The sequence below is a fragment of the Crotalus tigris genome, unplaced genomic scaffold, assembly GCF_016545835.1.
Source record: "Crotalus tigris isolate CLP2741 ecotype Arizona unplaced genomic scaffold, ASM1654583v1 scf7180000018428.234260, whole genome shotgun sequence".
Lineage (NCBI taxonomy): Eukaryota > Metazoa > Chordata > Lepidosauria > Squamata > Viperidae > Crotalus > Crotalus tigris.
Genome location: NW_024096997.1, coordinates 182,501 through 205,700, shown reverse-complemented (window position 1 = coordinate 205,700; position 23,200 = coordinate 182,501). Strand labels below are relative to the sequence as shown.

The window sequence follows — 23,200 nt, the reverse complement described above, 5'->3', positions numbered from 1 at the left end:
GAAGGGGACGACAGAGAATGAGATGGCTGGATGGAGTCACTGAAGCAGTAGGTGTGAATTTAAATGGACTCCAGAAGATGGTAGAGGACAGGAAGACCTGGAGGAACGTTGTCCATGGGGTCGCGATGGGTTGGACACGACTTCGCAATTAACAACAACAACAACAAGGGGCTACATTCACCCCAAATTGCAATCTCTTTACTTTGAAAACTCCTCTATGAGTTACAATGGTTTGAGCCTCAGCAGCTGCCTCATCAACAGGTAACTGTTGATAGGCCTGTCTCAGATCAAGCTTTGCAAAAATGCACCCCCCTTAGGGAAGCCAGGATGTGGCTTACTACAGGTACTGGATGGGGTACTGCTGCTGCAGCTCCTTGTTTAGTGTGCACTTGTAGTCTGCACATATACGCATGTCCCCATTAGCCTTTAGAGGTGTTACTATGGGGGTTTCCCATGGACTAGAATCTACAGGTTCTAAGATGCCCTGCTGGAGCAATTTGTCCAGTTAAGCATCAATCTTACCCTTGAGGGAAAAAGGTACCATCCTAGGCTTAACCCTGATGGGGGTTATGGTTGGGTCTAACCGTAATAAAACTGGAGGCCCCTTGTAGGATCCAAGCTCAGAACTAAACACATCTGGAAACTCCTTGCAGACTTCTGCCAGGCTCCACATTTGCAAATTGTGCAGTCCAATAACATGGATTCCCAGATTCTCGAACCAATCAAGTCCAATAAGACTCGTGTGTTCACCCCCAACAACCAACACATGTAAGGGACCTTCAAAATCCTTGTACTGTACCTTAAGGGTGGCCTCCCCCTTAACACACACCTTAGAATTCTGAAAGTCTGTGAGTATTACATTGGATGGCCTGAGTTTAGCTCGAAGGCCACTGCTGCTGCAAATTTTCCTAAATGTGTTGAGGGAAATAATGGAGAGAGTGGACCCAGTGTCCAACTCCATGGATAAAAGAACCCCTTGCAACCTTACTTTAAGGGACAGTTTCTTCTTTAGGGGTTTATGTGTGCCTGTCCTTAAAATACTTCTGCGCATTGCACAGAAACCCACCCTATTTTGGCTGGGGACCCTGGTACCTTTCAGATGCAATTCTTCATGAGGTTGTGCCTTCTGGCGATCCAAACAGATGGATACAATGTGGCCTTGCCTGCCGCATGCTCTGCAAATGGTGGAACGGAACCTGCAGTCAGCTCTCTTGTGACATCCTCAACACCCGAAGCATTGAAGAGCTGTTGGGGCCTTTTTTGTGCATTCCTTCTGTCTTCTTCCAGCTGCCTGGTAAAGCTTATCCACCTCTTCTTCAGGAACTGCCTCCGAATCTTCTTGCACGACCTTCTGGTGGATGATGACTGTCTCTTTACCGCCCCATCTGCTGCTTCCTCTGCTGTAACCTCTCGCAGAGGTTACAGCAGAGGAAAGAGACATCTTGGAAAGAGACATCTTCTTTTGCGAAGATCTTCTGCTGTGAGTCTCTGTTCCTTAAACCGCACACAAAACGATCATGCAGCCTTTCTTCCAAGTCCTTAAACTCACACGGTCTGGCTGCCTTAGCAGATTCACCTACCCTCTGATCCCTTTGTTCAAATGTGTGCCTCCAAGCAATGATGGACAGCTTGGGCTGGAAATGTTCCTTCATTAGTTTCTTTAAGTCAGTATACGTTACTGACTCCAGAGGGGCAGGGGCCACCAGATTTTCTGCAATTTCAAAGGCTTCCTGTCCACAGACACACAACAGGGTTGCAGCCTTCAAGCCATCTTCTCTGATCTGGTTTACCCTGAAGTCTTTCAGCCGAGCTCACCCTCCAGCGATGCTGTACTGGCAGGCTGGGATGCTGATTTTAATGCTGCCTTCCCTCTTCAGGACTTCTTTGGGTAAGTCTTTAAAGCTTATTTCTGTTTAGCTTGTAAAGCATCCCACCTTCGTTGCCAGTGTTAAGTCCTTCCAATAATGGCGAATGATGAAGACACATCTTGTAAGGAACAACTCTTTATTTCATTTTCAGCCAAAACACCAACAACGAACAAAGACACACAGGCCTCTTTTTATATGACCAGATCCCCGGACACAATGGCAACACAACAGACGCTTTTCACGCCTTGCACATGCATGCAAAGCCGGCACCGCTCAGTCTGGTCCCGGGCAGTCTGGTCCCATTGCAACGTCCCGAGCCTTCATTTGCAGGCTCAAGACACAACAGTTTCTATAAAAAATATCTTCCAACAGATTTTGTGTTGTCAAGGGAATCAACTTTAGTAGATCATGCTAACTCGAACATATTGCCTCAGATTTTAATCAAGACGTAAGCAATGAGAATAAATATAATCCTTAAAATTCAACTGTATTCTTCATTATCTCGCTTAGAAACAGAATAACATTTGATACAGGCTTTCAAAATTCAGGTCTAATCTCTGCAAAAAATCATTAACATACAAGACCCCCGCAGGGATAAAAATCTGTTAAGTACAGATGGAGACACAGAAGTATCCTAAAAGTCAGCATTTCCTTAACCAAACAGTAGCAGCAGCCAATACACATTTGTTAAAAAACTTCAGCTGAGGTATTCTTAAAACGTTTCATGTCTATAACTCCAGTAAACATATGGTGGTAATGTAATAGATATGTGGGTTACAGCTCAGTCTTCAATTATGTATTATAGATATAGTGGCCATATTTACTTGAAAAAGATAAAAGAGAAATCTTTTTTAAAAGAGGAGGGGGAATATTAAAACAGAACTAAATATTTCATTCATACTTCACCTCATTTTCTATAAATCCATATCTAAATCTTCAATTTTCCTCTCAGAAAAAACTTCACTAAGAGTTAACAGAAATAAAAACTTAAATATTTCTATCTCCATTCCCATTTAAGCAATAATAAAAGTCCAAACCCAATAATAAAGTCCAAACCCAATTAACAATTAAATATTATAAAAAATAACCTTACCAATTAATCCATTACACCCAATTAAACATTGCCAAAAGTAACTATTATTACCCAGTTCCAGCCAGAGAAAAAAAAGCATTATATGTAACCAGAGATAGAAAAAACATTATTTGATTCATAATCGTATAAATTAAGTTTATATATTTTTTTCTTCTTTCTGCCAGAAATCTTTTCAGTCCCATAAATAATGTTCTAATATTTGCTTTCTCATACATGTAGTCTTCTATTTACAACCACATCTGAGCCTGGAATTTTGGTTGTAAGCGAGGGCAATCATTAAGTGGATCACTATGTGACCTGACTCAATTTTACTATTGTTTTTATGGCAGTCCTAAAGCAACTTGTTAAGTGCTCGTTAAGTGAATCCAGCATATCTAATGGGCATTTTTTGTTATTTTCTGCTGGGAAACATTTTAAAAAATGACACAAAACATGGTCACATGACCATGGGCCAGTAAATGTGAACAGATTGCCAAGCACCTGAAATGCAATTGCATAACCAGGGCAGAAGGGGAGACAGGGACATTTTATGAACCCATAAATTGTATTTTCCAAGGGCATCATAATGTTATAAAACTGTTAAGCAACCAGTCATTAAGCAAGGACTAACTACAGTCCCTTTGGCTCTTCTCGCAATAGTCTAGTCATCTTTGTCAAAGTCCTTTTGTAGATCCAGTGAAATAGCTCCAATAAATCCTTCCAGTCCACTATAAAAGAAAAAAAAAAGTCCATATCACTCTTTTGGTTTATTCTTTATATATCTTTTTTTTAAAAAAATTAAGTCAAGATCCAATTGCATTTGTAAATCTGATGTATCCTCTCTATTTCTTGTAAGCTGTACTTTTTAAAAGCCTCGTAAATCTGTTTCAATTTTATTCAATGTTCCTCTTCAATAACAGTTTTTGATTCCAAAAATACTCAGCCTAGGAATTGTGATCACAACCAAAACCATACCCACAAAAAACATTCTCACTTTTCCTACAAATGCTTCTACCCCCAAGAACCTTTTACTGAATAGAAAGAGATAGCTAGTTAGGGACTACTATTTTCAAATAATTGGAAGCCAGGAACCCTTCCTGATTCACCACAAAGGTCTCTGAGACCTATAACAGACCCTAATCTGCTTTCTGTCATGTGTGGAAAGGAAGATAGAACGTCAATTATTATTCTTTATCTCTGACAACAAAATGCTTTCAACATATTCTCTACATTACATCTGTTTCTGGCTGGTGTTGAAATTCAAGGCAGGCTGTTCTATTTCTTTATGGATGTATTCCAGCCTACAGAAATCTCTGAAGCTATTTGCCATTAATTCAGAAAGGATCTCTTGAAAGATGTGTTGCTCAAAAGAATGGAAACTGGACTGGCCAGAAGGATATAGCAGAACAAATCACTTGGCCTGAGAAAGCTTTTCTATAGGAAGAGATTAAAAATGTTTTAGGTACTGCACATCTAAAATGGCCTCCCAGCCTTACTCTTCTTCCAGTCTAACGTGCAAAGTCTATGCTGAGAGCTTTCTATCTATCTTCTGACATCCAGGAAAAGGAAAAAGCAACTTAAATCACATTAACTGCTGCCAACTCCACCAATGCTTTGGTCAGAGATGGAGAAAATCTCCCCTTTTAATCATTTAATCCTATTCAATTGAAGAGAATTTTCTGGCTTAGAAAAGAAAGAAAAGAAAACCTCAAAATCCAGCACCGGCCTTAATCAGAGCACTGTGGCTGGGGTTGGATAGAGCAGAAAGAAACACTAAAGGAGTATAGCTTTTGAAAGAAAGTTTTCTTGAGGCTGGTGCTTGCAGCGAAGATAACTTCTGTTTACCATAGTTTTATTTTATTTGAGGTTATTTAGAACATGGTGATAGGAAAGCCCAGCTGCAGGGCACTCTACTCCATTAAGGAGACAGCAAGTCAAGTTAAAATCTGAACTGGGCTGGTTTGAGACGGAAGGAGGAGGAAGCCATGGATGCTGGGATAATATCAGTCAAACCACAAGGTGATGTGTTGCTCAGAGATAAAGAAATAAGATCAAAGTGCAATTTCCACCTGCAAACTCTCTCTACTTCTATTGTTTCCAGCAGTTGGATCATATACAGGAGCAGAAAGCAGTCCATTCAATGTAAAATTGCAAAATCCTGTATTTTTAATCTCTGTTAATTGAGCACTCATATTTCCACAACTCTCATTCCTCTCCATTTGATTGCATTGCTAAGAAATTTTAGGAGACATGCAGAACAGTGTTTTTTAACCTGGCCAACTTGAAAATGAGTATACTTCAATTCCCCAAATTCCTTGGCAGCATGGGAGTTGAAGTGCACACATCTTAAAGTTGCCAAGCTTAAGAAACATTGATCTAGATGGGGCAAATTAGCCCTGAAACAAACAAAAGCAAGTGCTTTGTTAAACTGACATAACAAGTCTGTTATACCTTATATCAGGGGTGTCAAACTGCCGGCCCGCGAACTGGATGCATCATGCCAAAACCATGCCCATCCCATTGTCGGCAATGGGAAAAAAGTCGCAATACGTCGCAACATGTCATGTGACATTGCACGTGTGATACCCATACCTTATATAATCATTGGCTGATTGTTGGCAATACTTTACCCACTGCAAACTTAAAGCATTTCATTTCTTCTTTTTAGTTTCCTAAAGCAAATGATCAAGGTTCCATGCAGATGCACAATCCAAAGAGACTTAATTTAAGTACAAGAAAGAGAACGCTGCCTTAGGTAAGTCTTTGGACAATATTGTGCTCCAATGACATGTCTTCATTAACAATCAGCCAGTTGTGCAATTCATTACTCTCTAATGGTAATGATGATACAGTCCATTTGAAAGAACAGATTTGTTATTTCAAAATCTCTATCCAAAGGGAGCACATGAACCATCCACATGTATTTTATGTCCAAGAATCTCCCAAATGTGCACTACTAGAGCGAGCCTGTTATCTTGTGCCTAAAATAATTTAAAAAATCATTCTCTCTGTCATTTGATGAGCCTAAATTAAGGGAAACATTCACTCAGCTCGCCACATTCCGGCTTCATGTGTGGATTGCCGGGGCAATTTAGCTTGGCTTCCCCTGGGGTTTTACTTGCATTGTTGTCACCAGGCACTCTGAAAAGAGAAACTGTACAAAGGAGCACAGAAGACATTTGTATATACTAGAGATGCATATGGTAGAACATACTGCAACTTAATATGTGCAGTGTTGCAGAGTGTGCCTTTTAAAGGCCTGTACTATTAAACTTGAATTGGTAAATAAAAAGGATGATTTCAGGGGTTTTTTTCCCCTCTAGCTTAGATCTGTATAACTTGCATCCCAGTAAATTGAATACTCTCTATGAGTCATATGCTATGATTTGCACTTGATTGATAGCTGCTTTGGTTTATGCAGCTCCAGGCAGGCGCAGGGGAAAAAAAGAGTCCTCTGATTTATTATTTGTGGACTTGAGTCCCTTGTAGCCTTCCAGGTGTGGCTGAACTAAACCCTCCAATATCCTTCATGACTGGACAAACTGGCTGGGCCTGCTAGGAGTTGAAATTCAGTCACAACATTAAGTTACAAACAATTGGGATGCACTAATCTGTGGAAATCCAATCCAAATTTTCTTTATAGGTAATTATTTCTAGAGAAGGAGCAGTGTTGTTCTTTAAATAAAAATTATGTAGCACAAAAATTGGGAGGAAGGAGGTGTGGCTCGGGGAATTATATCCGATAGTATGGTGCTATTATAGGTATAGAGAGGGTCAATTCTGCTAATTTTTTCTTGTTTCAAATTTCTTAACTTGCTGTCAATAAATTCTCTTCACTCTTTACTGGTCCAGCTAGCAAAGATTATTACACATTTTTGCAAATAGTTTTCAGAACTTTTAGCATGTTTTTCTCTGTAATCCCATTTCTATACCCCTTAGGAAATTTGTCTGTGCATGTACGTGTTGAACTGTCATATAGAAAATGTGAAGTTCATCATAAATGTTTTCCCAGGTTATTAGATATGTAACCAGATCAGAAACAGGTGTACTTGGTTTAAAATATCACCTTTCAAAGCCTACATGGCATTGGACTTGGTTGATTTGTAAGACTACCTCTCTCCAAGAATATCTGCCTGTCCCAGTAGATCAGATAAGGTGGGGAGGCTCCAGGTCCCATCCCTGAAATGTTGCCATGTAGTGGGACTTCAGAAGAAAGTTTTTTTTGTGGCTGCTCCTACCTTGTGATATACCCTCCCACCAGCAATTCAACAGACCCACACCCTTCTAGTTTTGGAAGGCCGCTAACACTTGGGTTATTTTACTTATTTGTTTTATTGTTGTGACCTGTTCAGAGTTACTTAAGATGGGCAGCATATACATATTTTAAATAAATAAATTCTAACTAATGGTTTGCATCTTTATAGTACAAATACAGCCTAAGATTGTCAGTAATTATATTTGTGTTGACAAATGTCTTAATTTAAAACCCAAATTTACTTCCAAAGCTACACATAATCACACTGGTATTATTGTTGGAGACAGGGGTTTTAGGTATGTTTGCCATCATGTATGTGTGTTTGTGTGTGTGTGTATTTTGTGGGATAAAATAATGATGATAATAATAATAATAATATTGAATACTCATCTTTGTGCTCTCATGACCACTTTTATTTTTTTATATTTACATTAATTTTAACATTGTGGCTATCATATTCACAAACGTCAACTAGTGCACATTCTTACACTTGAAACACACAACTTTCCATTGGGGCCTCAGTGCAGTCCATAGCTTGTAGCAAGAAGCTGGACAATCATTTTTCATTTATATTTAATTGGCTTTTCTACATACTGCAAAGGGTTGGGAAAGACCAACCTTTTCATTCCTTCCAGCTTTGCAGTTCTATGACTCTATAATTCTAGTATTTGGATGAGGGCCATCAGAAGTGCTAGGTTTGGAGGCAGGACTGGGAAATAAAATAAAATCCCAGGAAAATGGCAACAGCCAATGACTCTCAACAACATTGCCTGGGCCAGGCCATAAAGTCACCAAAAGTCAAGCTCAATTAAAAAGAGCTTTTGCTTCATAGTATAAGCCGCCTTCTAGTGGAAATAACATTCTGTTTTTGAAAATCATAACACATATTTTATCATCCCATTGCTCAATCCCTACAGAGTCCTTGTTGATTACTGTTATATTGCTGTTCAATTTCTGATTTTAGATCCATGCCATTGGCATGGAAAATATATGGAAACTAATGTTGTATCAGCCCTGTTATCTTCATCTGCCCAATGAAAAACAAAATATTTGGGGAACTACATATATTCACACAATAGTCACATCCATACCTATGAAGCATACTGTAGATTATTAAACTGGACCAGCTTTTCCTGGACACCCCCCAAATATGTAGACTTCAACTTTTAACACTCTTAGCAATTACTCTGCTGACCTGAGAATTCTGGATTCCAGCTTGAGATGTATTTATTTGTTATTTATTTATTTTCCAGTGGAGAAGCTACACATTGCCTGAGCATGCACCTGACAAACATGTTAAACTAAACACAGAGAGAACAGGAACAGCAATATTGGCAACAAATGGTGATGAGGCCAAAATGAAAACCTGGGCACAGTGACATAATTACAGCATCTTTCTAAATTGTTCTGGACATATTTGTCATTTGTCCCTACTCCAACAAGCACCCATAAGTGAGAGCATTCCTCTAGTTCAGTGGTTCTCAACCTTTCTAATGCCGCGACTCCATAATACACTTCCCCATGTTGTGGTGACCCCCAACCACTTATACATCACCGGGTGCCAGGGGCGTGGCCAAAGAAAAGGGGGGAAAATGGCGGACAGCCTTGTTTGGCGACCCCCGTGAAATGGTCATTCAAACCCAAATGGGGTCCCGACCCACAGGTTGAGAACCATTGCTCTAGTTGCTTTATACCAGGAATGCAGAATGTTTTAGATGTTAGTCCTTTCTTTTCTTAGAAGTGCCTATTGGAGATCAATAGGTGATTGATTACTTTTATTAACTCATTGCAAACTGCCTTGAGTTTTATTTAGTGACAAGGCTGGTGGATATAAATTATCTCATTGAAGCAAATTAATCCAAGCCAGAGAGAGAGAGAAAGAGATGGAAATTGTGTCTTTTGAAATGCTCAAGGATTTAAAAATCACTGTGTGCAAATTTGGCAACCATATACATCAAATAAATAGAAAAATCAGAGGAAAGTATATGCATCAGTGTCTCCTTGTCAAGTTGACACTCACCTTCACTAATCAAGAGAAGGCTGGTTTCTTTTCCCTCTTCCTTAAAACCGCAGTTTGCTTGTGCCAAAAGTTGTGATCAGTTGGAAAAGTCAGCACAGTTCAGGAGAAAAAGTAGCAAATCCACTAAGCAACATTCTCTTCTTTCCCCCCAAACACTTAATAAATCAGCAAGAAGAGCAGAGAGATAACATTAGCAGGTTATTACTTCCATTCTTCACTGTGCAAATTGGTTACTTATTGTTTTCTTTCAACATGGCCATAATAGCCAATATGTAGGGAGCAGAAAAAGCACAGCAAAATGACAATTGCTATTAAACAGAGAAATTCTGATTGATATATTCCAAAGCAGAATAACTAGAATTTTGAGATATTTTCTTCTTCTGTTGATAAGAGATAATCACATAATTGTACTTATGTCTGTTCCAAAGTAAATCCTATTGATGACAATACATCTTATTCCATGGTAAGTGGATATAGCATTGCAAACCAATCATTCCTCAGCCATATTCTCTATGCCAATAGAAACTACTTAAACTTATTCAAGATCTGAACAACAGTTACTCAACTTCAATAACTATAAAAGAATGGGGAAGTTGGCAAAGTAGCAAATTTGCCCAATATGATACAAATATGCAATAATCCCAGTACTTTATTCTAAGTAGGGTTGAATGGCTTCTAGATGAGAAGCTAAGACAGACTGGATGTCTTTGAAGGAACAGAGAAGGCATTGTGGCAGAGATTGGGGACTGGGGCAATTTTTCTAGATAAGGATAGATTATGAGAACAGCCACTTGTGCTCCAGACAGTTGTTTCTCATGAAGAGATTGCAGGAACTGAGGTTTTTGTGGTTAACTCATGAGTTATATAGCTGGGAGTCAATCAAACTCACAGTTGTAATGCAGCCTATATGGACACAAGGTTTGCAAAAGCCTCATTTTCTTAAACATTCTGAGTATAATTAATGTATAGCTAAAGAGACTTTTTCTGAGCAGCAAGATAAGGGAAATTCCCTTGGTGTATTAATATTTTTTTTTGGATTAAAAAGCGGGAAAAAAGGTTTCCGAGATTTAAAAAAAAGTTAGCAAAAAGTTTAACAAGGATTAGATATAAGAAAGTTTAAATCAGATAAAGGAAATAGCAATTTTGAAAGACTACTTTTTGATGTAAGTGCTGTTGAACAAATTGGAGTTAAAACAAATGGATTGGACCTTCATGGGAAATTTTTTGCTTAGAGTTAAAGAATGCAGACAATTGGTGGATTTTACAAAATAAAAGATAAAGGTAATATGAACCTGACTCTACACTACTGTACAGAGTACCATTTGAGCTGGAAGTATTAAGAGTACAGAAAGACAAAACAGAAACGAAAAGAAAGCTTGTCTGTTGCTCATTCTCTCACAAGTGAAACATTTTTACTTTTGGATTATAATATTACAATGGCAACCGTGAGAAAACTGGCAGAAATAGCAGAGGGGAAGATTATTGCAGCAACTTGCAGAAAGGTGAATTATACCACATTTGCTTCAGAAAATGTTTTTATTTATTTATTGCTTTTAACATAATAACAGAAAAAGAAAAGTTTTAAAAGAATGATAGTTATATAAATGAATTAGAAATGAATATATGCATAATATTGAATAATATTTACATTAGATACATATAGCATTTTAAGCACAGGGATAATTATAATAAAAGCACATGCATTCTCAAAAGAAAAAAACAAAAAGTTGTGAAAAAGTGAAGAAATACAATGGAAAAAAGAAAGAAAAATAAAGTATAATATATTGATATAAGAGTTAACACAATTCTATGAATACATGTTGTATCTAATGTAAATATTATTTACATTAGATTATGAAAAGACCTGCAACAATAAGGGAAGTTTGTGAAGCTATAAACCAGGAAAGGTACCTGGATTACCAATACAAAGTGCAAAAGAAAGAAGAGGTTTGGAACTACCTGATTTGAGATTGTATTTTGCTGCTTTGTTTGGATGAAAGAATGGGTGAAGCTGAGAAATAGAAGACCTTTGGAATTAGAATGACATAACTTGAGATTTGGATGGTATGGATATTTGAATGGTTGCTAAATGAAATCCAGGATTACCTGTATATTTTAGCATGATTTTTGCCTTAGTTAATTATCATAGGACTGGGAACTATGGCTTCAAGCTAGAATCAAACTTTCTGCTTTCCTTGTTCTCTCCAAATAGAAAAAAAGAAAAAGAAAAAGAAAGAAAAAAAGATATAAAGAAGAGGTTTCCAATCTCCTTTACAGCAGCTACAAGTACAATTATAGATTTACCCCTTTTTATAAAGTTGCATCGTGACTAGATTTCTATAATCTGTAATAATTAATTGAAGGTAGATTTGTGGCTTGGTGTTTGGTTTTGGGTGCTGGTGAGAAATAGAAGGCTTTTGGCAGTGCTTTTTTGTAAGAAAAAGGTGCCAGAACTCACATCTTGTTAATCTTTTATTATATATATATATATATATATATATATTTTCTGAGGTTTTCGCGGGTGTTTGTATGTAGGTCTTTGGTTGTTCGGGTTTTCTCCCGCGTAAAATTGGAAGTGTCTTGGCGACGTTTCGACGAAGTCCCATTCGTCATCTTCAGGCTGGTGTTTTCAGCTTCGTGCTTCGAGCAGCTGCTCGAAGCACGAAGCTGAAAACACCAGCTGCTCGAAGCACGAAGCTGAAAACACCAGCTGCTCGAAGCACGAAGCTGAAACACCAGCCTGAAGATGACGAATGGGACTTCGTCGAAACGTCGCCAAGACACTTCCAATTTTACGCGGGAGAAAACCCGAACAACCAAAGACCTACATATATATATATATATATATATATTTGTTTCTGAGGTTTTCGCAGATGCTTTTATGTAGGTCTTTGGTTATTCGGGTTTTCTCCCACGTAAAATTGGAAGTGTCTTGGCGACGTTTCGATGAAGTCCCATTCATCATCTTCAGGCTGGTGTTTTCGGCTCCGTGCTTCTAGGAGCACGAAGCCAAAAACACCAGCCTGAAGATGATGAATGGACTTCGTCGAAACATCGCCAAGACACTTCCAATTTTACGTGGAGAAAACCCGAATAACCAAAGACCTATATATATATATATATATATATATATATATATATATATATATATATATATATATAAATTATATATATATTAAAAATTAAAATAAAAAAAAGATTTTCAATTCACCAACAATTTTTTAAAATAAAGAAATTATTTACCTTTCGCACATAGTCAATCACTGTACACACACCCACATATGTCAGTTGTGTAACGAAACATAATGGTCGCCGCCCACAGTAAGCACTCAGTCTGTGACCACATGACCAATCACAAGATGAGCAGTGCCAGAAGCCAAGCAGCACCATCACAACCAGTGCAGACAAAGTACGCATGCATTGGATTCGACACACAAGCAGCCTGCATGGACCATTTTAATGATTTTGCCGCCGACCTGCTATGCTCAACAGGTGATTCAAGTCCACGTGTACCAAACGTCACATTTTCAAAAGTTACTTTTAAAATTTGGAAAATCCAAAAAAAGGTACCGGAACTCTGTTCCGGTGTGTTCTATGACAAAAAAAGCACTGGCTTTCGGAATTAGAAGGACATGACCTGAGATTTGGATAGCATGAATATTTGTGATATAATGAAGTTAATGTAGATTTTAAAAATCACTATGTTAGACTTGCCATATGGAGACTATGGAACAGATACAAACACAGGTTGTGCCCAAAACACACTTTTGTAGTTCCCAGAACAAGTAGCATTTTATAGATGAGAAATTTAAACTAACACAAATGGCTTACTTATTGTGAGAAACTAGAATTTTGTCAGGGGAAATATAAAATAAAATAAAGAGAAGAACTGGTGATGGAAGGATATATTTGTCAATGTTTTTTTATTTATTTACCATTATCAGAAAGTTTTAAAGGAAACAAAAGAGTTTATGGTATTGAATGCAGTAAAACTGATTTTGAAATAAAATTGTATACAGATGATGAAAATGTAATTGTTAGCCCTTGGTGCTCTCTGAGCTTGATTGTTTTCCTGCAGATGCACTGATGATGTTACCTAGTTTGGTAATGAAACATCTGCAAGAAAACAACCAAGTTCAGAAAGCACCAAAGAGCCCTGCAAAATATATACCCATTTTATTGAAATTTGATATAGAGAGGAACAAACAAAAGAATGTATAATAAAGTGGGCTAAATTTTGGTTATCATACACAGGTGGAAGAGTGTGAAAATATGTGGTTGTAACAGAATGTAAATTTCAAATAGAATTTTTATAAAATGATGTGCCAGTGATATTTGACACTGAAGAAATTGTTGAAAATGTATAAAGGCACTTCAAAATTGTGTTGAAAAGAAGGGACATTGTTTATTTAGCCATATTTCTGATCAGAATTTATATTGCTGGCTAAATACCAAGAGTCTGCACAAAGTCAGCAATACATATATACCATAAATAATCAGAATATTATTTAGCATTCATCTTTAACAGCAACATAATAGGGATATGCAGTATGTTGAGATAGCTGAATATGCCAGCATGACAAAATGTTTTTTGACAACTTCTATTGAATCTGGCTAATGGTGATGAGTGAAAAATTGCATTTGGTTCATTACTCAGAAAAAACTTTTCATGGAGGAGAAAGAATTTGATGGCTGTAGGCAAAATGGAGCAATTCATCAATTTCAACATCTCTAAAATATATATTTTAAAAAATAGTGCCTTCATTCTTTTTTGGATATGGATTGTAAATTACAACAGAAGAATTCGGCTATGTTTATGCATGAATGGACTTTTAAGGAGTTTTCTTCATGTCCTCTAATTGTGACAAAGAGAACTCAGCAACTGTCTGGGGGATAATTGGTGGTCTTTTTTCTCACTAGCTTCTGACACAGGATGTGTTATAGTCTGCTTTAATTCTTTGGAATCGGGGCTGAGGGCCTGATCCATTGAGTTGCCAGGCTCAGGAGCCACAAGGCAACCAAACAGCTTAATCAGCATGATCAGGTAAAGGTGAACTCAAATGGTAACAAGCCAAATCCTAGTAGGGTCCCTGGTTGCAAGATACATTTGCACAATGTTTCTCAACCTCAGCAACTTTAAAATGTGTAGACTTCAATTTCCAGGATGCCACAGCTAGCCATGGGCAAGGTTGAGGCTGAGAAACTCAGTGAAATTCAGTGGTGAAAAAAGTAAGGTTCTACATTTAGGCAAGAAAAATCAAATGTACAGGCATAGTATAGGGGGTACCTTGCTCAATAGTAGTAACTGTGAGAGGGATCTTGGAGTCCTAATGGACAATCACTTAAATATGAGCCAGCAATGTGCTGCAGCTGCCAAAAAGGCCAACACAGTGCTAGACTGCATTATCAGAGGGATAGAATCAAGATCACGTGAAGAGTTAATATCACTTTACAATGCCTTGGTAAGGCCACACTTGGAATACCGCATCCAGTTTTGGTTACCACAATGTAAAAAAGATGTTGAGACTCTAGAAAGAGTACATAGAAGAGCAACAAAGATGATCAGGGGACTGGAGGCTAAAACATATAAGGAATGGTTGCTGGAATTGGGTATGTCTAGTCTAATGAAGAGAAAGACGAGGGGTGACATGATAATAATGTCCCAATATCTCAGGGGCTGACACAAAGAAGGCTGACACAAAGGACAAGAAGCAATGGATGGAAACTCATCAAAGACAGAAGCAACCTAGAACTAAGGAGAAATTTCCTGACAGTCAGAACAATTAATCAGTGGAGCAACCTGCCTCCAGAAGCGGTGAATGCTCCAACACTGGAAGTTTTTAAGAAGAGACTGGACAAACATTTGTCTGAAATGGTATAGGGTTTCCTGCCTGAGCAGGGGGTTGGACTAGATGACCTCCAAGGTCCCTTCCAACTTTATTATTATTATTATGGATCATCGCACAGTCAGCCAGATGTTCAGACTGGATTTGGCATTTTGTCTATCTATCGAGTCCTTACCCAGGACCTGGGATAGACAGATGTGGATGTTTGATGGTATTACAGATATCGTTGCAGGATTGAAGCAGTTCCTAGTAAGGCCGCCTTTTGCAATTGACTAATAGTGAATTTCTCAATGCCAATGGTGTTCAAGTGGTGCTCCAGTTGTTTTGGGATTGCACCCAAGGAGCCTATTACTATTGGTACTACCCTTGCTTGCTTTTGCCACAGTCTTTCTATTTCTATTTGTAGGTCTTTGTATTTTGTTATCTTCTCCAGTTCTTTCTCTTCTATTCTGCTGTCTCCAGGCACTGCCACGTCCACTATCCAGACTTTTTTGTCTTTCTTATCGACAATTGTTAAGTCTGGGGTGTTATGTTGCAGGTGCTTGTCTGTTTGAATTCTGAAGTCCCAGAGCAGTTTAATTTTATCATTTTCTATGACTTTCTCTATTTTATGATCCCACCAGTTTTTGCTTACAGGCAAATTATATTTTTTGCTGATCTTCCAATGCACCATTGTTGCTACTTTGTCATGCCGTTGCTTTTAGTCAGTCTGTGCAATCTTCTTGCAACAGCTTACCAAGTGGTCCACTGTTTCTTCAGCTTCTTTGCATAGATGGCACTTACTGTCTGTTGCTGTCTTCTCAATTTTGACTTTGTATGCATTTGTCCTTAAGGCTTGATCTTGTGCAGCCAGAATTAGTCCCTCGGTCTCTTTCTTCAATTTTCCTGCTCTTAGCCATTGCCAGGTTTTATTATTATCTGCTTTCCCAGCTATTTTTTTCACGTATTGGCCATGTAGTGCTTTATCTTCCCATGCCTCTATTCTGTTCTTCATTTGGTCTTTCTTGTAGGCCAGTTTGGTCTCTCCAGTAGTTAGTAAGCCTTCCTGATATACTAATTTCAGTGCATTTTCATCATTGTTCTTCAGATATTCTTTCAAAGCCATTTTTTCTTCTTCAACCATCTGATGTACTTGTAGCATTCCACGCCCATCTATTTGCCTTGGTAGATAAAGTCTATCAATGTCACTGCATGGATGAAGGGTATGATTCATTGTCATTATTTTTCTGGTCTGCCTATCCATTGTTTTTAGTTCTGCTTGAGTCCAGTCTACTATTCCAGCTGTGTACCTAATGACTGGGATTGTCCAGGTGTTGATTGCCTTTATGGTATTTCCTCCATTGAGTTTGGACTTTAAGATCTTCTTCACTCTCTTGATGTATTCACCTCTAATCTTTTTCTTGACTTCAGTGTGCTTGATGTTGTCAGCTTGAAGGATACCCAAGTATTTGTAGTACTCTTCCTCATCCACACTCTTAATGTTATTTTCGTGGGGCATCTTGATTCCTTCAGTTTTCACTATTTTTCCTTGTTTGATAGTAAGTGTGGTACATTTGTCCAAGCCAAACTCCATTACAATATCTTGGCTATATATACGGACAGTGTTGAGCAGTGATTCTATTTCAGATGATGTTTTTCCATACAGCTTCAGATCATCCATGTAAAGGAGGTGGGATAGTCTGGCAGATGTTTTTGATGTTTGATAGCCATGTCCTGAGTTATTCAATATTGTTGACAGAGGAAACAGTGCAATAACAAATAGTAATGGTGATAATGAATCTCCTTGAAATATTCTCTCTTGATATTAACCTCTCCCAGCTTCTCACCATTGATCTGCAACTGTGTCTTCCATTGTGCCATCGATCTTTGCACAAATTTTCTGATGTTTCTACTGACTCCTGTTATTTCTAGGCACTTTATTATCCAATCATGTGGCAGAGAGTCAAATGCCTTTTTGTAGTCAATCCATGCCACATTCAGGTTGGTCTTCCTTCTCTTGCAGTTTTCCAAGATCATTTTGTCTATTAGGAGTTGATCTTTTGTTCCTCTGCTATTGGGGAAGTTTCCTTTCTGCTCAGGTGGAAAGAGATTGTTTTCAACTAGATGCTGTTGCACTGCATCAGCTACTACACCAGTTAGTAATTTGAAAGTTGTTGGTAAGCAGGTAATTGGCCTGTAGTTACCTGGTGTTGCCCCTTTTGCTGGATTTTTCATTATTAGGTAGGTTTTTCCCAGTTGTTAGCCACTTTTCAATTTCTCCTCCTTGTAGTATATTGTTGAACTGCTTGGCAATGAGTGGGTGTATAACAGTTAGATGTTTCAACAAAACCCATGCAGTTCATCTTCACCTGGTGCTGACCAATTTTTGATTTTCTTTGCTCTTTTTTCTACCATTTTTGTTGTTATTACTAGTTCTTTCATTTCAACTTCTGTTTTATTTGCATCCACCTCTTTTAACCAAGCCACATCCTTGTTGTATTTCTTTGGGTTATCCCATATCTGCTTCCAGAATTGCACTGTTTCTTCCTTGTCAGGTACTGACTGATTCCTTGCAGTTTCTCCATTGAGGGATTGGTAGAAACGTTTCAGATTGGATTGAAATTGGAGGTTCTGCCTATAGTTTGCAATTCGAGCTTCATATCTACTGATTTTCCTGCTATAGCTGTTATTTGTTGCTTTATTATTTCCAGTGCTTCCTTGATCTTCCTTGTTTCTAAGTGGTATTTCTTGATTAGGTATTCTTTGGTCTTCTTGTTCTTCAGCTTCTTTTCTTTCATCTGTTCTAGCTTGCTTGCATGTGATCTTAACTTGCTGATCTTATTTTCTAGTCTAACCTTCCATTTTTCTGGTGCACTGTTTGTTTGTTTTTCTTCTTTGTTGATTTTGCATCCCATGTATTCTGTTATAACTGCAGCTGTGCTGTACATTAGTTGGTTTGTTTCTTGCAATGAATTGGTGCTTATACTTGATATTGCAATATTTGCATCTTTTAATGCTTGTGCTAGCTGTTTCTTTGGAACAAGCTTCAATGCAGGTAGCCTTATTCTGTTGTTTTTGTGCTGTTCTAGATGCTCAGTTATTCTTTGTTTCAATTCTTTTATTTCTTTAGTTAGAGGGTTTTGTTCTTCCTGAGGAAGAGGTGCCTGGTTTCCAAATGAGAACAGTTGTATATCTCTGCTAGATTCCTTCACTTCCAACTCCCCCTGGTTTGCCTCTACATTCTGAATTACTTCTGGTAAGGCTTTGATTTCTTTGCCCTGGGTAACCTTTGCAGTTCGTCCAATTCTGTTTCTGTGAATACTTTATTTTGTATTATAAATCGGCGTTGATCTGCTAGTCTCTGTTCTGTTATTTCTGATTCTGGATGTTGTTCTTTCCAGAACTGGTGCATTCGTTTTAGATACCCTCTTCTTGTTGGACTTGATCTGTAGTAACAGATCATTATTTCTTTGTTTTCCATCACTGTGTATCTGCGACGGGTAAACACCTTTTTTTCCAGTAGTTCTGCAGCTGCTGGCCCTGGTTGCTCAGCCAACAGTCCTGAGTCCTGTATCCCATTTTTCACCAGATATCCAGGAACTCCAATATCTAGCGCGGACTTTGTTAACCTGGGTGACATCCGAGCCGGTATGGCATTCTGAAATTTACGTCTCACCATATTTTTTATGGGAGAGACACTCTTTGTCTGACTCCTCTGATGAAACCTGTCCACTATGGTTGAACCTCTGGCATAGCTCTCATCTTCCTCAGAGTACACAAGCCCCACAACCACGTCAAGGTAGTGCCTCACTGGGGGGGTAGTGCCTCACTGGGGGGTAGTGCCTCACTGGGGAGTAGTGCCTCACTGGGGGCACTATCCAGTGTTGTTGTTGTTGTTGTTGTTGTTGTTGTTGTTATTATTATTACGCTCTGTATTAGCAGCTTCAGAAAAGAATCTGCTCACTTCCTTGAGAAGCAAGATTGGCTCTCCATTGGAAGTACTCTCAAATCAGATCTGCACTGCTACATCCTTGCTTCTTACTCTGCTCCTTGACTCTCAGCTTCGCAATGCAAATTTGCTGATGTTGAACTGCTGGACTGTGAAGATCACTTTTGCTTCAATGCCATTGTCTTGTCCCATTTTCCAGAATCTCTTGCATTGACTGCTTAGGTTTTAGTCCCTTCTCTTCCCTCCTAAGGCTAAACTTTGGACTTGACTGTGCCGCCCAGACTGTACTTAGTTATTGGATATTGCTTCCTTGTATATCTCTTGTAGTGTGTGTGTGTGTGGGGCGACTCAGCTGGCCTTCTACCTGCCTTTGTATTTGCCTGAAGTGCATCTTCTTAATAAAGCAATTGCAACTCAATCCACTGTATTTACTTAGCCTCAGGTGGAAGGAAAAATGAACCACAGAAACTCATGAATTGCTGCTCTTAAATTGTACCATAGCACAAGGCCACCCACAAACCTATTACCGAGTCATATTGGTTCAGTGAAAATTATAGTGACAGACTTTTCCATCAGTTCCAGAATTGGAGAGATTCACATAAGCCAGCCCTTCAAAAAAACTTAAATATACAGGCTGTTTTCAGGAAAAAGGAAACTTTGATGTTTCAGCTGCAGAAATCTAGACAACTATTAGAAAAGGTAAAGGTTTCCTTATCCACTTGTTTCTGACTCTATGGGAGTAGTGCTTATCTAGCACTGTCCAAAGACATTTTCCATGGTCATGTGGCCAGCATGGCTGTACACTAATGGCATATGGAACGCCATTACCTTCCCACTAAAGTGTACTTATTAATCTACTCACATTTGCATGCTTTTCAAATTGCTAGGTGGGCAGGAGCTGAGGCAATCACAGGAGCTCAGCCCATTGCTCAGGTCTCAGATCTGGGCAGCTCAGCATCTTTAACCACTGAGCCATTCACGTCCCCTTTTAGACAACTATTAAGGGTGCTGAGAAGAGATACAGAAAACTCTAATTCATTGCTGTCGTTGAATGGTTGACCAGATTTTTGTATCCCAGATCTCATAAGTCTAAGGAAGCTCACTTTCTCTAAAAACAATCTAGATATTACTACCCACCAAGAAAGAAAAAAAGAAGGAGCAGCTGCAGGTATCAATAAAATACAATACATAGTGGAATCAAAAATCAAAAATCCGACTCATGCCCAGTTCTATCATTTTTGCCCAAATTCTGCCCTCTTGTTTGCAGCTACACTGAAAATGTTGCAAGGCAGGGCTTTTTTTCTCATAGAACTCCCAGAACAGAGTTCCAGTACCTTTTTTGGATGGAACTTGTAGTGTAGGCAAGACGGGTTGTATCACATGTGTGAGTTCTGGCACCTTTTTTTTTTTTTTTTTTTTTTAGAAAAAAAGCACCATCCTTACTAATGAATATTGCACTATATTCCAAAATAAATTATACTGGAGTTCTGTAAGTGGTTGCAGATGTTTTCCCTCCCTCTACAGCACAGGAACTCCTTTTATCCTTTTAACTAAAATCCATAAGGCCAGGATAGCCCATCACTCCTGGTATTAACATTACCACAATCGGTTTAGCATGCCTCTGATGTTGACAAACAGCAAACTGTTTACAGTACATCACAGACTTTCTCCACACAGAAAAGTCTACAAGTATTCAGTAAGTTCCTATAAAAAAGCTACCTGCAGTCTCGCCGGAAAAACAAAACAAAACGGGATGTAGGGAGAACTTCAAAAAGAAGCCTTTTCTCTACATGATAAGTTAGAAAGGTGAGTTTTTATTCACTAGATTCCCATAGATGCAAAGGCACACACTAGCACTCTTTTTTAATCACTGACATTTTGTTCCATTATGTGTTGAGCCCAAAATTTTGGTTGCTAAGCAAGACAGTTGTTAAGTGAGTTTTGCCCCCATTTTACTATCTTTCTTGCTGTAGTTGTTCAGCAGATCCTTACAGTTGTTAACAATTAGTAACAGTTAGTAATGCAATTGTAAAGTAAATCTGGCTTCTCCATTGACTTTACTTGCCAGAAGGTTGCTAAAGGTGATCACATGACCCCGGGACATTGCAAGTGTCACAAATATAAGTCAGTTGCCAAGCATCTGAATTTTAATTATGTGACCGTGGGGATGCAGCAACAGTTGTAAGTGTGAAAAACCATCATAAGTCACTTCTTTCAGTGCTGTTGTAACTTCAAACAGTCACTAAAGGAACTGTTGTTAAGTCAAGCACTGCCTGCCAAATAAGTTTACTGGATTTGAGAAGAAATGATCTGAGAGCAGGCCACTTTTTGAACTCTCTCTTCTTTAATAAAACATTTCAGTATGTGTTTGTGGTGAGAGAGATTCATATTGTTAATTGCTTTGCCGAGTAAGATCTTTTTTCTAACCTATATACAAGAATAGAATTTATAATACTTTCTGATGATATAAATGTGTTTTAGATGTTCACTTTGTTTAATTATATTCAGCTGGTTTTTAATGTTAGTTTGCCTCATGAGTTGGAATACACACAAAAAAAGAAGGTTACACCTGGATCTAAAGACAAGTCAACATAGTCTCCACTATTTCCTTTCATTATAGCAGTTTTTGTGTGTATGTGTGTGTGTGTGTGTGTTTTTCCTTTTTCTTAAAGAGAGGAGAAAAGGTCAAAGCAAAAAAAGAAAAAGAAATTGCAAGCAGGTGCAAAAACAAATTCCTTCTTTCTTTAATATTAGAGAAAAGGTAGAAAAAAAAGAAAATGAATATATTAAGTTTTAAATGAATGCCTCCTGATCCTGTATTTGAAAATTTAGGGAATTCTTAGAATAGAATAGAGCTGGAAGGGACCTTGGAGGTCTTCTAGTCCAGCCCCCTGCTTAAGCAGGAGAACCTATACCATCTCAGACTGGCAATTGTCTAGTCTCTTCTTAAAGATCTTCAGTGATGGGAGCCCATGATTTCTGGGGGTAGGCTGTTCCACTGGTTGATTGTCCTCACTGTCAGGAAGTTTCTCCTTAAATCCATGTTGCTTCTCTCCTTGATCAGTTTCCAACCATTGTTTCTTGTCCTTCCTTCTGATGTTCTGGTGAACAACCTGACACCCTCTGCCTTGTGGTAGCCCCTCAGATACTGAAACACTGCTATCCTGTCTCCCCTATTTCTTCTTTTCTTTGGACTAGCCAAACCCAAGTCCCGCAGCTGTTCTTCGTATGTTTTGTTAGCTTCTTGTTAGCTTGTTAGCTTCTTGTCCAATGAAATAGCATTCCTAAATTCCATTAAAACTAGTGTAATTTTAAAAATCAGATTTTTTTTTCCTTTTGTAAAACTGTTGGATGTATAAACCTTTCTTGAAGCTGCTATAAACTCTACAATCCTTTCTACTGATGCAAATATTGCAAGCATAGACCAGGCAGAAATTTAGCAGAACATATAAATCAACACCACTGGCCATCAAAAGATGTGTCACAATTTCACTAATCTCCCCCTCAGAGATAATCTTGACATGAAGGTCCCTTGTTGAGATTGGCAGCTATTGAAATCAAATAAATAAATAAAATTTCAGACCAGAAACTGGAAAGGATGGAATAGGCTATATCAAAAAATGATGACAATTTTTGAAGCATGCACTCTAACCAAGCAGCGATCAACAGACTGTATGGTCAAACCCTACTTATAGATTATCAAAATGCATAGCCAACCCAACATCAATGCATTAATTCAACACACAATAGCAGTAACCCATCATAAAATAGTCCATCAACAGCTAGGTAAACTAGAGCTGTCTCTTTATCAACTTAATTATAAAAACCAAAAGAATTCAAAACATTTCCAGTCCATCACACAATAAGTACTCCATCACACAACTATCAACTCTCAATACCACTAATCATACAAAAAGCAACCAATACAAAGATAAAACAGAATCACTGCCTTATCAGCCAAATAAATAATCTATCAACAACCAAACATCAATCACTTGCAGAGCAACATCCAGCCACATAAACATCCTATCCTAGCACACACAAAATAGGCAAGACAGGAGGATATATAATTGCTGTCAAAAAAAAAAAAAACTTCACTGTTCCAAAACTCATACAATGAAATGTCTACAACCTGAAAACCAAGTTTAGAGAACTTCAACAATGGAAAACACATTATACATTAGTTTGTAAACTATCCAGAGTCACTTAGG

At 38.2% G+C, this 23,200-nt stretch overlaps 1 long non-coding RNA gene across 1 annotated transcript in view; it reads left to right on the top strand.

Moving 5' to 3' along the window:
* Window positions 1–9,971: 9,971 nt before the first annotated feature.
* LOC120312095 overlaps window positions 9,972–23,200 on the top strand; it is a 47,059-nt gene continuing 33,830 nt past the window's right edge. The window contains exons 1-2 of the long non-coding RNA XR_005557787.1: window positions 9,972–10,717; window positions 11,428–11,501. This is a non-coding gene — a long non-coding RNA (uncharacterized LOC120312095). The remainder of the gene's footprint in view (window positions 10,718–11,427; window positions 11,502–23,200) is intronic.